This window comes from Schistocerca americana, chromosome 2 (genome assembly GCF_021461395.2).
Source record: "Schistocerca americana isolate TAMUIC-IGC-003095 chromosome 2, iqSchAmer2.1, whole genome shotgun sequence".
Classification (NCBI taxonomy): Eukaryota; Metazoa; Arthropoda; class Insecta; order Orthoptera; family Acrididae; genus Schistocerca; species Schistocerca americana.
This window is the reverse complement of record NC_060120.1, coordinates 823,941,872-823,955,587: the sequence shown is the minus strand read 5'-3', so window position 1 is coordinate 823,955,587 and position 13,716 is coordinate 823,941,872. Positions and strand designations below refer to the sequence as shown.

At 43.6% G+C, this 13,716-nt stretch overlaps 1 pseudogene; it reads left to right on the top strand.

The window, feature by feature from the left end:
* The first annotated feature begins 4,378 nt into the window (after nt 1–4,378).
* Nucleotides 4,379–4,537, top strand: LOC124596719 (annotated as a pseudogene).
* Nucleotides 4,538–13,716: the final 9,179 nt, after the last annotated feature.

Below are 13,716 nucleotides of genomic sequence, written 5' to 3'. Positions count from 1 at the left end.
CCATTGGGTACAGGTCGGGATTATGGTCAGACCAATCCATTTCAGGGAGGCAATAGTCCACAGACCATTTCCTTACGGATGCTGATTTAGCAAAGAGTGCAGTGTCATGCTGATGAAAACAACACTCGCCTCGGAGCTGTTCCTACTGTAGGCAGTACACAGTGCCATAAAATGTGCTCATATTCGTCCGCATTTAGCGTTTTATTAAGTGCAATGAGGGACCACAATTTAACCATGTAAGATTTGCTGTCATTCGCGTGCGAAAAACTGCTGCGTTATGAATATAATCATGTGGTTCAAATGGCTCTGAGCACTACGGGACTTAACATCTGAGGTCACCAGTCCCCTAGAACTTAGAACTACTTAAACCAAAGTAACCTAAGGGCATCACCCACATCTTTTCTCGAGGCAGGATTCGAACCTGCGACCGTAGCGGTCGCACAGGTTCCAGACTGAAGCGCCTAGAACCGCTCGGCCACTGAGGTCATCCATTGCAGTAGTAGCCCTTGGGCGACCTGAGCAAGGCATGTCATCGACTGTTCCTGTCTCTTTGTATCTCCTCCATGTCCGAACAACATCGCTCTGGTTCACACCGCGATGCCTGAGCACTTTCCTTGCTAAGAGACCTTCCTGACACAAAGTAACAATGCGGAAGCGATCGAACCGAGGTATTGACCGTCTAGGCGTGACTGAACTACAGACAAAACGAACCGTGTACCTCCTTCCTGGTGGACCCCCTCCGTCTAATAGGCGCTGCTCATGCATGGTTCAAATGGTTTTGAGCACTATGGGACTTAACATCTATGGTCATCAGTCCCCTAGAACTTAGAACTACTTAAACTTAACTAACCTAAGGACATCACACTACACCCAGTCACCACGAGGCAAAGAAAATGCCTGACCCCGCCGGGAATCGAACCCGGGAACCCGGGCGCGGGAAGCGAGAACGCTACCGCGCGACCATGAGCTGCGGACTCATGCATGGTTGTTTACATATTTGGCCGGGTTTAGTGACATCTCTGAACAGTCAAAGGGACTGTGTCCGTGATACAATGTCCACAGTCAACGTCTATCTTCAGGAGTTCTGGGAACTGGAGTGATGCAAAACTTTTTTTGATGTGTGTGAAATGGGAAGAAATTAAAATGCCGAATGAACAGACAACTTTGAATCTGAAGTGTTGAAATTTTGCACCCTTTTATATAGCAGTGTGGACTCTTATCCACCCAGTGGATTAATAAATGATTTGGACACTCGTAGCCTTCTTGCCACTGCCTGACCACTAGCGAATTATCCTCGCCCCATCTTCTCGTCGTCTACCACATCCACACTTTAATGTAGCCACTTAACTGACCTATTAGGCGTTCCCTCACAGTATGGCGTCATTCTTAGAGTGTCTACCGGTGAACCTTTTTTCAGCATTACTGTTGTACTCTCTTTCTCTACTCAAAAGTGTGACCATTCGCTCCGCCTTTCTTTATATACGCACGATGACCATTGCTAGCCCGACCCGATATTGGACCCATACTCTCCGGTACCGTTCAAGTAGGGCCGTACACGTATTCTGAATGCATTCTCTTATGTTTTCAAACTGCAGTTTACCGATACGGCACCAACGAGTGAAGACTGTTGGTTTCTTTATCTACAACGGAACCTACAGGGTCATCTCCCTCATTTCTCCCCACGCTGTAACTACCAGAGATTTGTTTGACTTACTCTAGAGTTACCCCATTAATCTTTAATCAGAGGATACCGTAATTTTACATCTTGGCAAACCCTCAAATAAACATTTCCCAACGTTGAAAGCTAATTCCCAGACTAATAATTTGTCGGGATAAAATTGAATATTAGTACAGCTTTCTTATAGTCAACTGCAACTTTGAGTTTGCAAGTAATACAGGTTTAATGCATAACATTGTCACTAACGGTCATATTATTCACGTCCTAGGTGTACATAACGTATTATATCAAAGTCTACACACGACTCTCCATTCAGGATAACGTGCTGCGTTTTTTCACGACATTTTGAATTCATTCGTAAACGCTATTGGATACTGCACAGGATCAAATGTTATTTTGAGGGCGTCGGTATACTACTGAGTTAAAAGCTTCCCGAAGGTCTTGAAACATCGGGTCAAACCGGTTTCCTCTATCCATCCACTGATGAAATGATGCGGGAACAGCTGATATTTCGTGCAACATGATCGATATTTTCCAAGCCCTTGATGATTTCCACGGAGAAGGTTGTATTTTCCTATTAAGTGTATTATATTTGAACCCAGATGTTATAGGATTCTGTTATAAGTAGATGTGAATGATGTAGGTCAGTTCTTGTGAAGATGGCTCTGACTCGTACTCTTTCAAACCCTGAGAACATACCTCTGTTCCAGGAACAGTTGCAAATTATGGTTAAATGTAGAGGTAATTCACTAGGAAATTCTGTATCAAATCTGAAGGGAACTTCTTCAGGTGTTGTAACATTATTGACCGTTATTGATTTTAGTTGCACCAACAATACTTACTACTGTGTCATTCATCTTTCCAGAGGAGCACTATTGAGTAGGGAAAAAATTTCTAAATTCTCCTTTGTGAGTGGACATTTGAAGACTGAATGCAATATTTTGAATTTTACGACAATGATGGAAGCTGAAGAAATGAATTAAAATTTGTGCTGTGGCCAGGACTTGAGCCCAGGCAAACTTGCTTACTAGGCAGGTAGGCTATCTATTACAACACCACAGCATTATAGGTACCATAGCTATTTTCTATATCCGTTCTTGTATTCAGACACCGATTTTTGCGCCACTAACATATATCCAAAATAGTATTATGTTATAATAGTTACTGAGAGTTTCACACATTTCCCTTCTGGTAGCTGAGTGCGTTTCAGTTAGCATCTGATTATCTGTGGCTTTACACTACAATTTCAGTCTATTGTGAGTACATCTGTTCAGTGTATACATCTCTTTCTGGAGTAGAAGAACAAAGTTCGTTCCGCACCATTTTTGATATCAAATTGTTAAAACATTAGTTGACTCCTGTGGGAAATCCCCTGCCCATGGGGAAGCCCCTGCCCCTTCTGCCTCTGGGTATTTCCTGCCCCCCTCTCTGGGAGATCTTTGCCTTTGAAGTTTGGAAGGTAAAAGAAAAGGTTCTGGCAAAATTTTGACATCAAATTAATTAAATTGAACAATTAATTACTCCCTCCATCCCTCACTGGGAAATTCAAAACCGTCAGGAAATCCAAATTTTTGTGGTAAATTCGAATTTTCCCAGTGAATTCAAATGCTAATTAAATTGCATTGCAGTGGATATAATAATAACAACAATAATAATAATTAATATTAATATCACATTCATTTTTTATGAAAATCCAATTTGCTTATCGCTGGTGTTGCAAGATTAAGGTACTCTCTTTATTTCATCATCTTTGGAATACTGGTGCAGTCTATGACGCCACAGTCCAAGATGACCGACCCAGAATATTGCTGCAGTCTAATTCCCCTCCACCTATTGGCAATAAATTCAAAAATGAGTGATAAATTCAAATTTCTTCCTCTTGCTATGAAGTATGGGAGTTGGGGAGGGGTAGCTGCCATTGATGGTGCACTGGAGAGTAGCTCTAGCCAGTCCACTATTAGTCAAGCACTAGTAAGTTGCTCCAGCCAATCTATGTGGGATGGATTGGTAACAATAACAGGATGTCAAACTATCACTGAGGGGCAGTTAAATAACTGATGGGAAGGATTTAAGGAGGAGTAATAATATTAGGACCACTGTCCTAGAACTGCTATAAATCCATGCTCCCCATATACAGGAATCATGTAGCAACAGCATGAGGGAGTGAAACACATTTATACTTATTTACTAGTCTCAAGTCGCATCCTAGCCAACAGAATCATGGGAAATACATCGTACAATAATTTTTTATGAGTGCAGTGCTTGTTACTTGAATGTGGCATTTCAAGATGAAAAAACTTGCCAGTCACCTTCTACCTAGTCCAGCGCCATCCACTGAGTTTATTGTGCATCTGAAGAGCCGACAGGTAGCAGCCTTTCTTTGTACCTACCAGTTGCGACAAGCTAAGCTGCAGCTTCTGGTCGGCCGAACCCTTGTGACAATGCATGCCGCTGGCCATGGACCAGCATCGATGACCCTAGCACACTACGAGACAAGCAGGCATGGCTTGGACATAGAGTTCTAACTGCAATTCCACCCCCACCATAAACTTCTCAGTTTAAAAAATCTACTTTACCCAGTCCAAGAGCGGGATGTTATTGTCCACACACCACAAATTTCTCATGTGAAATACAGATTCCTCCCTTTTATGTGCGTTCTTGTCGAAGACAGAAGAAATCGTAGGATCCACGCGTTTTCACATAACAGATTCTTAGTGTGAAATCTGTTCTTATCAGCTTAATATCTGTTACGTCTTGCATCACATAACTAGAATATTAAATTAATTTTGGATCATGACAGAGTGGTAAGAGTGTGCTCAACCTCTGTCACACGATGCCTCGCCGGCCGTTGTGGACGAGTGGTTTTAGGCGCTTCAGTCTGGAACCGCGCGACCGCTACGGTCGCAGATTCGAATCCTGCCTCGGGCATGGATGTGTGTGATTTCCTTCGGTTAGTTAGGTTTAAGTAGTTCTAAGTTCTAGGGGACTGATTACTTCAAATGTTAAGTCCCATAGTGCTCAGAGCCATTTTTGAACACGATGCCTCCCCACTTTCGAGCTCTCTTAAGGTAGTCAAATACCTCATCACCTACATAGTCTCTTGAGGTAGTTAAATAGCAGCACAAAGGAGTTGTAAAAATCAGGTTAATACCATGTGACACTTTATAAATCCCGTAACGTAGGTGGTTTTATTATGAGGACCATCTCTCCCTGTGAACGTAGGAGATAGAGATTTCGTTAAAAGATCTCACGGCAACGAAAAAACGCCTGATTACCGTTCCAACTTACGAATCATATCCGTGGTACTGTCGCCCTCGCTTCCACCAGCCTGGCAGCACGTCATTGACATGAAATTGACTGACTAATTAGTTAAATTGAAAATGGAAGTCCCTTCAAATGGTGAATAATTTTTCTCCTGCAGTTGGATTACACTATGGGAATGGGAATCCCTGGAGGGAAGGCGACATTCTTTTCAAGGAACACTATTCAGAAAATTTAGAGGACCAACATTTAAAGCTGAATGCAGAAGGATTCTACAGGTACCAAGAAAAATTTCGCGTATACATCATGAAGGTAAGGTACGAGAAATAAATGCTTATTTGGAGGCATATAGATAGTCTTTTTTTTCTCTCGCTCTGTTTTCGAGTGGAATAGGAAAGTAAATGACTAATAGTGCTACAGGATACCATCGGCCACCAACGCACGGTGGTTGTCTACAAATATATCCCTGTACGTGTCCTGATGTCCTGTATCACGTTCCAGTGGTCGTTATACTAGATTTGCGACCATTGACAGATGTCAATTTAGTCTACCTATTAAGATGTCAGTCCATCTATTTATAGGCACACTAAACTCACAGAAGAAACGTTGTCTCTTATGTACCAAGAAAACAAAAGATGGAACATCTGCTGCCGATTTTCTTTCAGTAAAAACTTTCGTATTAGTCTCTAATTCTCTCACTGCACTCACTTCACGAGACGTATGTGAGCGGTATGTGATATAGAGGTCACCTCTCGCTTCCCCTTTTGTCAGATTATCGCTTATCCGTCATATTCTCACAAACCTTCCTGTTTTGGATATATAGCACTTGAGTCCACCTGATTTTGACGAGTAAGATGTCCCCCGCCAAGTCACTCTGCAAATTCTCTCGAAATCTCATTACGTTCCGACAGCACTGTTCCAGTAATTAGAAGGCTGTCTAGTCCCCATTTATGTCGTTCCTAAAGTATTTATACAGCCGTATTACCGTCATTCCGTGAACATTTTTATACTTCCTCGATCAATTGAAAAATAGCACTAATTTTCTCATTGCAGTCACTTCACGAGACGTGTGTGGGAGGGAGTAATATATTTACTCACAACTATTATAAGAAGCGCTAAAGAGACACATCGCAGCCTCGCTTTTCTTAGAGTATCGCTTCCGTCCATATTTCCACAAATCTTCCAGTCTTCGATATATTGTGATATGTATGCCCAGTCAAGTCACCGACTCGCACTAATTCTCCCGAAATCCCATCACGTTCCAAAAGCACTGTTCCATTAGTTTGAAGCTCTCTAGACCTGTCACTGGCTATGTAGAGAGGTATCACAACGAGAATAAATAGCACACTAACGTTCAGGGAGAAATTCAGCACCATGCAGATGCACGCGTACAGATATTTTTTACGATTGGTACTGTTTCTAGTGACTTATAGTCAGTGACGAAACAGAACAGTAGCAAGTCTTCCCGGCTATTTTAAGTTCAACAGTTACATTCATTTACATTCAGCTCCAACGCCTACCAGTCTTCAAACCCCTGCAAATTTCTATAGCATACCGATGTCGCAACCCTGCTATAGACAGGAGCCTACATCTAAATACGTGTTCCGCAAACCACTGCACGGTGAAGACTATGTCATAGCAGTATTATCGATTTCTCTGTCTTCTTCGAGTCACATGCGTAATGATCCGGTAAAAATGAATCCCTGTATGCCCCTATATACACCTTAATCTCCTCTATGATGGCTACGCTAGATGTAGGTCTTTTAATGGCCAAGGAAGCCTTACTGCTGAACCTTCATTATATGAGGACTGGACAAAGAAAATCTGATATGTTTTAATTCATTGATCTGATATACTGCAATTCGTCTATATCGAATAATTGTCTACAAATATATCCCTGTGCGTGTCCTAATGTCCTTTATCACGTTCCAGTGGTCGTTACACTAGTTTTGCGATCATTGACAGCATAGTGTCTCATGGGAAATACATCACAAGTTTTTCAGTTGGGATATACTTCCACACTACAATTGTAACAGTATCAAAGAGATTGCAACACGCACACTATCCACTCAGTCATTTACATTGGTACAACACCTCAACGCACAATTCAGAGCTACTGCTATCATAGCACTGTTCGTTTTTCCTCCACGCGCTCTTTGGAAGGGGACCGACCACGATACCGTATTCATTCTAGAGTGAAGTATATGCACATTTTAGCACGCATATGTGCAGTGTAGTTATTTATTTAGAAGCAAACCCAGTACCTTTACATCTTTATCCGACTACCGTACATCGAGAGCCAGTCAACCAACAAGTACAAGCCAGACCACATCAGTGTCGATGTTTCGTCCAGCAACAGCAGCCATCTTAGTGCGTTTTACAACTCGATTCAAATTGTAGTACCACAGTACCCAGGTGATATGCCGACGGAAATTTCGGCCACTCGCCTCCTCTGCTGTCACTGCTTTGTGGGTGAACTGCATCCCCTTAAAAATCGATGCAAATGAATTTCAGCCTGACATATTCTTCTTTAGCTCATCGATCTTCAGTCCTCAGTATTTGGGTTGTTTCCCTTAAGATCCCAGCAAATGAATCTTACCCCGACATATGCACTCTTCTTCAGCTCGCTCCAGATGCTTACTGCTAGACATTTTACTGCGGTTAACGCTTCCGATGACAGAGTACGAGATTTCTAGTCCTGTTAATGCGCAATAGATTTAGTTATGTCTAGGTCAACTTCCAGCCCCACCGTAAGTCTTCCCGCCTACTTGCAGACCACTCCATCACCTGTGAACATCATAGATAAATACGGCACAAGCCGCTGAACAGTGCATGATGGAGGACACATTGCACCAGAATTATCAGCTACCTTGCATCCCAATCTCACACACTGATCGAGTAAAAAAAAACGATTGTCCATATACTTCAAAACATACCAAAATCCACCCTAAACCTTCCGGGAGAAATAGGTCGTCTTTCCTAGAGTTTTATTTCCCTTACATAGTCGAATGTAGCCTGTCAGACAATGCCATCCTAGCTGCACCCACACGACGCTTTTGCTACGCAGATCAGGCATGTAGCACTAACTGATGTGAGCTCACATGAGTGGTGGACATCGACAATGTAGTATTGAGCTGTTGAATCGATGTTACTGTTCACCAGTACATATCATGTATCCACAATTGGTGTATGCCTCTTACTGTCGGGATAGCAGTGGACAATGACATAAAAGTTACAGCCGAGAATATATCATGAGGTACGAAGGTGAAGCTCATTCAAATAGAATGGGAGAAGCTGTGCGGCAAACAGACATTCTTATGTACCGAGGGGCAGTTGATGGCAAAGTACGGCGCATTATTTCTCGGCATTCCCCGCCCTCTACATCAGCAGTGTTAGTGAGTCATTACTCATTGTGTTTAGCGTTGCTACGTTAAAATTAACAGCTCGATAGTCGTCACAGAGCATATTCCTAAGGCATCAAAGTGTCATGCACATACACTGCTGGCCACCGTAAATGCAACACCCTGAAGGAAGCATCCGAATCAAGTGAAATTTACACCATGGGTTTGCAGCGATGAGATATGCAACTGATTATAATTTCAGCGCAGACGCACATCACGGGCGCCTGTGGCGCCACCTCATAGTGCCATTTAAGGCTTGGCGATTTCGACGAGTGTACGTTCGGCACGTGTGTTTACCTTGTGGTTGTTTCACAAGACGATCAGTTATGCCTCGTAGACAACAGCGAACATCGTTTGATCAAGTATCCGAGTTCGACAGAGGAAGGATAGTGGCTTACCGAGATTGTGGATTATCATACAGAGAAATCGCTAGTCGTGTTGGACGAAACCAAACAACTGTAATGCGGATATGTGACCGTTGGATGCGGGAGGGTACGACGGACCGACGTGGTCGATCGCATTCACCTCGGTGCACCACTGCACGTGCTGATAGGCAAATTGTGCGCATGGCAGTGACGGATCGCTCAGTGACATCCCGAACCATAGCACAGCACATTGCGTCTGTAACGCATCATCCAGTGTCTGCGCGTACCATTCGACGCCGTTTACAGCAGAGTGGTCTGTCCGCAAGACGTCCATTGCTTCGTCTACCATTGACGCAGAACCACAGACGTCTCCGTCGCCAATGGTGTGATGACAGACGGATGTGGACGGCAGAATGGAATGACGTTGTCTTTACTGACGAGGCACGCTTCTGTCTGCAGCACCATGATGGTCGGATTCGAGTGTGGAGACACCGTGGAGAGAGGATGCTGGACAGCTGCATTATGCACCGCCACACTGGTCTTGCACCGGGTATTATGGTATGGGGCGGTATTAGATATTACTCTCGCACGCCTCTAGTACGCATTGCCGGTACTTTAAATAGCCGGCGCTACATATCCGAGGTGCTGGAGCCAGTTGTCCTTCCTTACCTTCACGGCTCGGCCACAGCCATATTTCAACAGGATAATGCGCGACCACACGTGGCACGCATTGTCCAAAGGTTCTTCGTCAATAACCAGATTGAAGTGCTTCCCTGGCCGGCTCGCTCTCCGGATCTTTCGCCGATAGAAAACATGTGGTCCATGGTTGCTCAACGAGTGACCCAGATTACATCCCCAGCTGCCACACCAGATGATCTTTGGCAACGTGTGGAAGCTGCTTGGGCTGCTGTACCCCAGGAACACATCCAACGTCTCTTTGACTCAATGCCGAGACGTGTGGCAGCGGTGATTTCCAACAATGGCGGCTACTCTGGCTACTGATTCTGGCAGGAACCACATGTCACAGACGTCTGTAAACGTAATCATTTGATACTTGGTCAACATGTTATCTACAAAATAAATTTTGTTGTGATACCTCTTGTCTTTCTTGGTGTTGCATTTATGGTGGCCAGCAGTGTACATGGTCTACACTGGACTCGCATTCGGGAGGACGACGGTTCAATCCCGTCTCCGGCCATCCTGATTTAGGTTTTCCGTGATTTCCCTAAATCCTTTCAGGCAAATGCCTGGATGCTTCCTTTGAAAGGGCACGGCCGATTTCCTTCCCCATCCTTCCCTAATCCGAGCTTGCGCTCCGTCTCTAATGACCTCGTTGTCGACGGGACGTTAAACACTAATCTCCTCCTCCATAATACATGGTCTGCAGGAAGCGGTATGCGCTGCAGTGAAGCGAGAGTGGATCTGTGGTATTGTCTTGCTTACGATAGCGGCAGCGCTGAGATGGAGCTGTGCTGTTCGTGATTTTGTTCAATCAAGATATAATATAATATAATCATTTTAAGATCAACGAAAGTTCAATGCAAGATGGTATACCTACCCCAACAGGTTTTGGAGGCAATAAATGTGGAATTCAAAACATACCGAAACAATTATTTACAAAATACTGTTGCATAGTCTCCAAACGTAGGTCAGTGCTATTTAAGCGCAGCGATGATGTGTGTGGTACTCCCTCACACCACTATCGAATGTTCCATTAAAACTACAGTATTCTGTACCATATACCATCCACATAGAACGCCTCCATATTTCGAAATGTAATTTACATAGGGAGAAACAAATACCCAGTAATCCAGCAATGCAGTAGAGTGAGATCCATGTAACGTAGGTCCCAAACGACTGTCATGGATATTTAAGCACAGTGATGCTGAGTGTGCTACTCCCTTCTATAATTAGCAGATGTTCCATTAAAACAACAGTCTTCCACGCCTTATAGATCTCATACTGGTTTTTGAAATGTACTTCCGTATCGCTAGCAGTCAGACAAGATCAAACACGAATAGTCCATTTCCATTCTTGTAAATCAGGGCTTAAAAAACCAGGTTCTTTTTAGCGAAGGAAGATGTAAACGGTTCTTCCAAACGTTATTTAGTCACACATATCCATTCTGATTATCCGAATCCATAAGCTAGAAGTCATCTATAGAAGGTCATTGCCAAAGTACAGGCTGATGGTCCATTTCAACATCAACCAGTTCCGCTTTAGAGAGCTGTTGTACATTCCTGCTGCATCCATAGCAATTTCTCCTAATACACACCGTGCTCCTGACTGTGGAATATTGTACCATGTCTCTAGTGTGCATAGGCTTCCTCCTATTAAAATATTGATGTATGATATCATACTTCCATCCAGCTCCTTTAATTCCCAATACTGATTACATCTGCTGTGTAATGCTTTATACTAAACTAATATGATGCATGGCCGTAGGCAGCACTCACATTTTCTTTTTCTCCCTGCAATCCACCCCAGTACAGAATCTAGTCGCTACTAGCTTAATGGGCTGTACGTGTCGGCCCGCATCTCGTGGTCGCGCGGTAGCGTTCTCGCTTCCCACGCCCGGGTTCCCGGGTTCGATTCCTGGCGGGGTCAGGGATTTTCTCTGCCTCGTGATGGCTGGGTGTTGTGTGCTGTCCTTAGGTTAGTTAGGTTTAAGTAGTTCTAAGTTCTAGGGGACTGATGACCATAGATGTTAAGTCCCATAGTGCTCAGAGCCATTTGAACCATTTTTGTACGTGTCGGATCATATGGAACTTCTTAGAATTGACCTCAACGGTAGGGCCCTGCTGGGGGATGAAATTATTTTTTTAAACGCTATGGAAGACTGCATACGTTGACGGATCGGTGGCATTGATGTCGATTCCATGCTTCGACACTAAAAAGTCAACATGGGTAAGGAGGTGTTAAGATCACAGTGTAATCATAACTATTATATTAAGAGCAGACCTAAGTATGATTGATGTAGGGAAAAACAAAAATGAGCGCATTTTAAAGATAAAGCTTTGATTTCACAATGTATATTAACAAAGTATAAAAAGTACATCATTATATAGTAGTACATCTTACAACATCGTTGCCTTCGTCAAAAATACTCTTACTGTAGCTAAAATAGGTCCCTGACCCACAGCACACGAGGAAAGGATTGGTCCATAATTAAAGCAAGCACCAATATGCCTGCAGGGAAAGAATAGTGCTTCTACCTGGAAGCAGATTTTATGTAGGTGGGCATTGTCAGAAACTCTCACAGTCACATAGTGTTCCGTTGCTGCTTTCAGAAGATTTGCTGGAAGTTTAATATTAGGGTGCAAACTTTGCTGCAATTTTTACATTTCTCCTCTGACAAATATTATCCACAAAATCCCTACCCCTCGCAAGAAGCACAAACAAGCGCTTGGAAAACCACACAGCATATTCAACTCGTGAGTTATTGGTTTCATCCCAATATGTGAATCCTCCACCACAATGGAAGCACATGGTTCAATCTCCGTCACTGGTATAAAAGAATTCAGCTTCACTTACGTTGTCAGGACGTTGCTTAATAGCTAAAGACCAACCTTCGAGAGATGCGAGCATCCCATGGTGTGTTCTATATTTCGGGTGAGCTAACGTTGAGCAAACGTTGAACTGCATAACGATGATGATTCAGGAGATGAAAGTGGGAGTATGTGCATTCTGCACAGATTACAAGAATAGCACGGTTCGACCCATCGGTATACCTCCCCAACACCCTCAGACATCCACTTGGAAAGCTCCCGTTATACATCGCCTACTTTAAAGATCCATGATGCTGACACTTCTGCTCACGTTATCATCGCGTCATGATCATGATGTCACTTCTGCTCACGTATTCTAAGTTCGAGTCCTGGTCCGGCACACAGATTTAATCTCCCAAAGGGGTGCGCTCGGGATTTCCCAGAGGGGGAGGGGGCTAGTCAATTGACCAATTTAATTAATTAGTCAATTAATCTGATATCAGTTTGATATCAAAAGTGGCTCAGAACGAAATTCGTTCCACTATTTCTAAACACCTTGAAATGACAGTGTGGAACGGTCCTACTCGATGGGAAAATTGACGACATTAGCGTACTCATATACGCTATTTCATCAAAAGTATACATACACCTATTAGAGGACATACTAAGGCGTGTGTCCATCCTTCGCCTTTATGACGGTTTGGAATGTGCTGAGGATACCCTCAATAGGTGTCTCAATGCCTTTGGGGAATGGCAGCCCATTCTTCAAGAGCCGAAACTGGAGAAGGTAGTGATACTGGACACTGGGATATGGAGTGCAACTGACATGTAACTCATCCCAAAGTTATTCCACTGCGTTCAATTAGGGACTGTGACCAGGTAAATTCATTTCAGGAATGTTATTCTCCACAAACCATTGTCTCACAAATGCTGCTTTATGACATGATTTATTGTCACTGTGATACAAAATTCATCGTCTCCGAATATTGCTCTATTGAACGCGGTACACAGTAATGCAAATTTTGTTCATATCTTTGCGCATTTGACGTTTGATTAAGCACAAGAAAGAGACCACACCCTCACTACGAAAAACACCCCCACACTCTACCTCCTCACTACTTTAGTGTCAGCAATACACGTGTCGGCAGCTGACATTCGTCCGGCATTCGCAAAACACAAGTTCTTCCATCGAACACGGGATAGCGTGAATCGTCACTCAAAATCACTCTGTTCCCGTCATCCGTTATCCAGTGGCGGTACTGTTTACTTCACCTCAAGCGTCGCTTAGTGTTGATTACAGTAATATGTAACTCTTGAGTATCTGCTCGACCTCTGCAACTCATTCTCCCTACAGACAGTCATTGAGGTATCTGAACTGTTGGCAGCACTTTGTAACTCACGAGTGATTCCTCACACTGTTTTCTGGTGATTTTTACCACCACCCTCGGCAGTACTCGATGGTCCTTACCTGTCAGTGCCTGAGGTGAGCCTGGTGGTTGTTTCTTCGCCTTTCCACTTCAAAA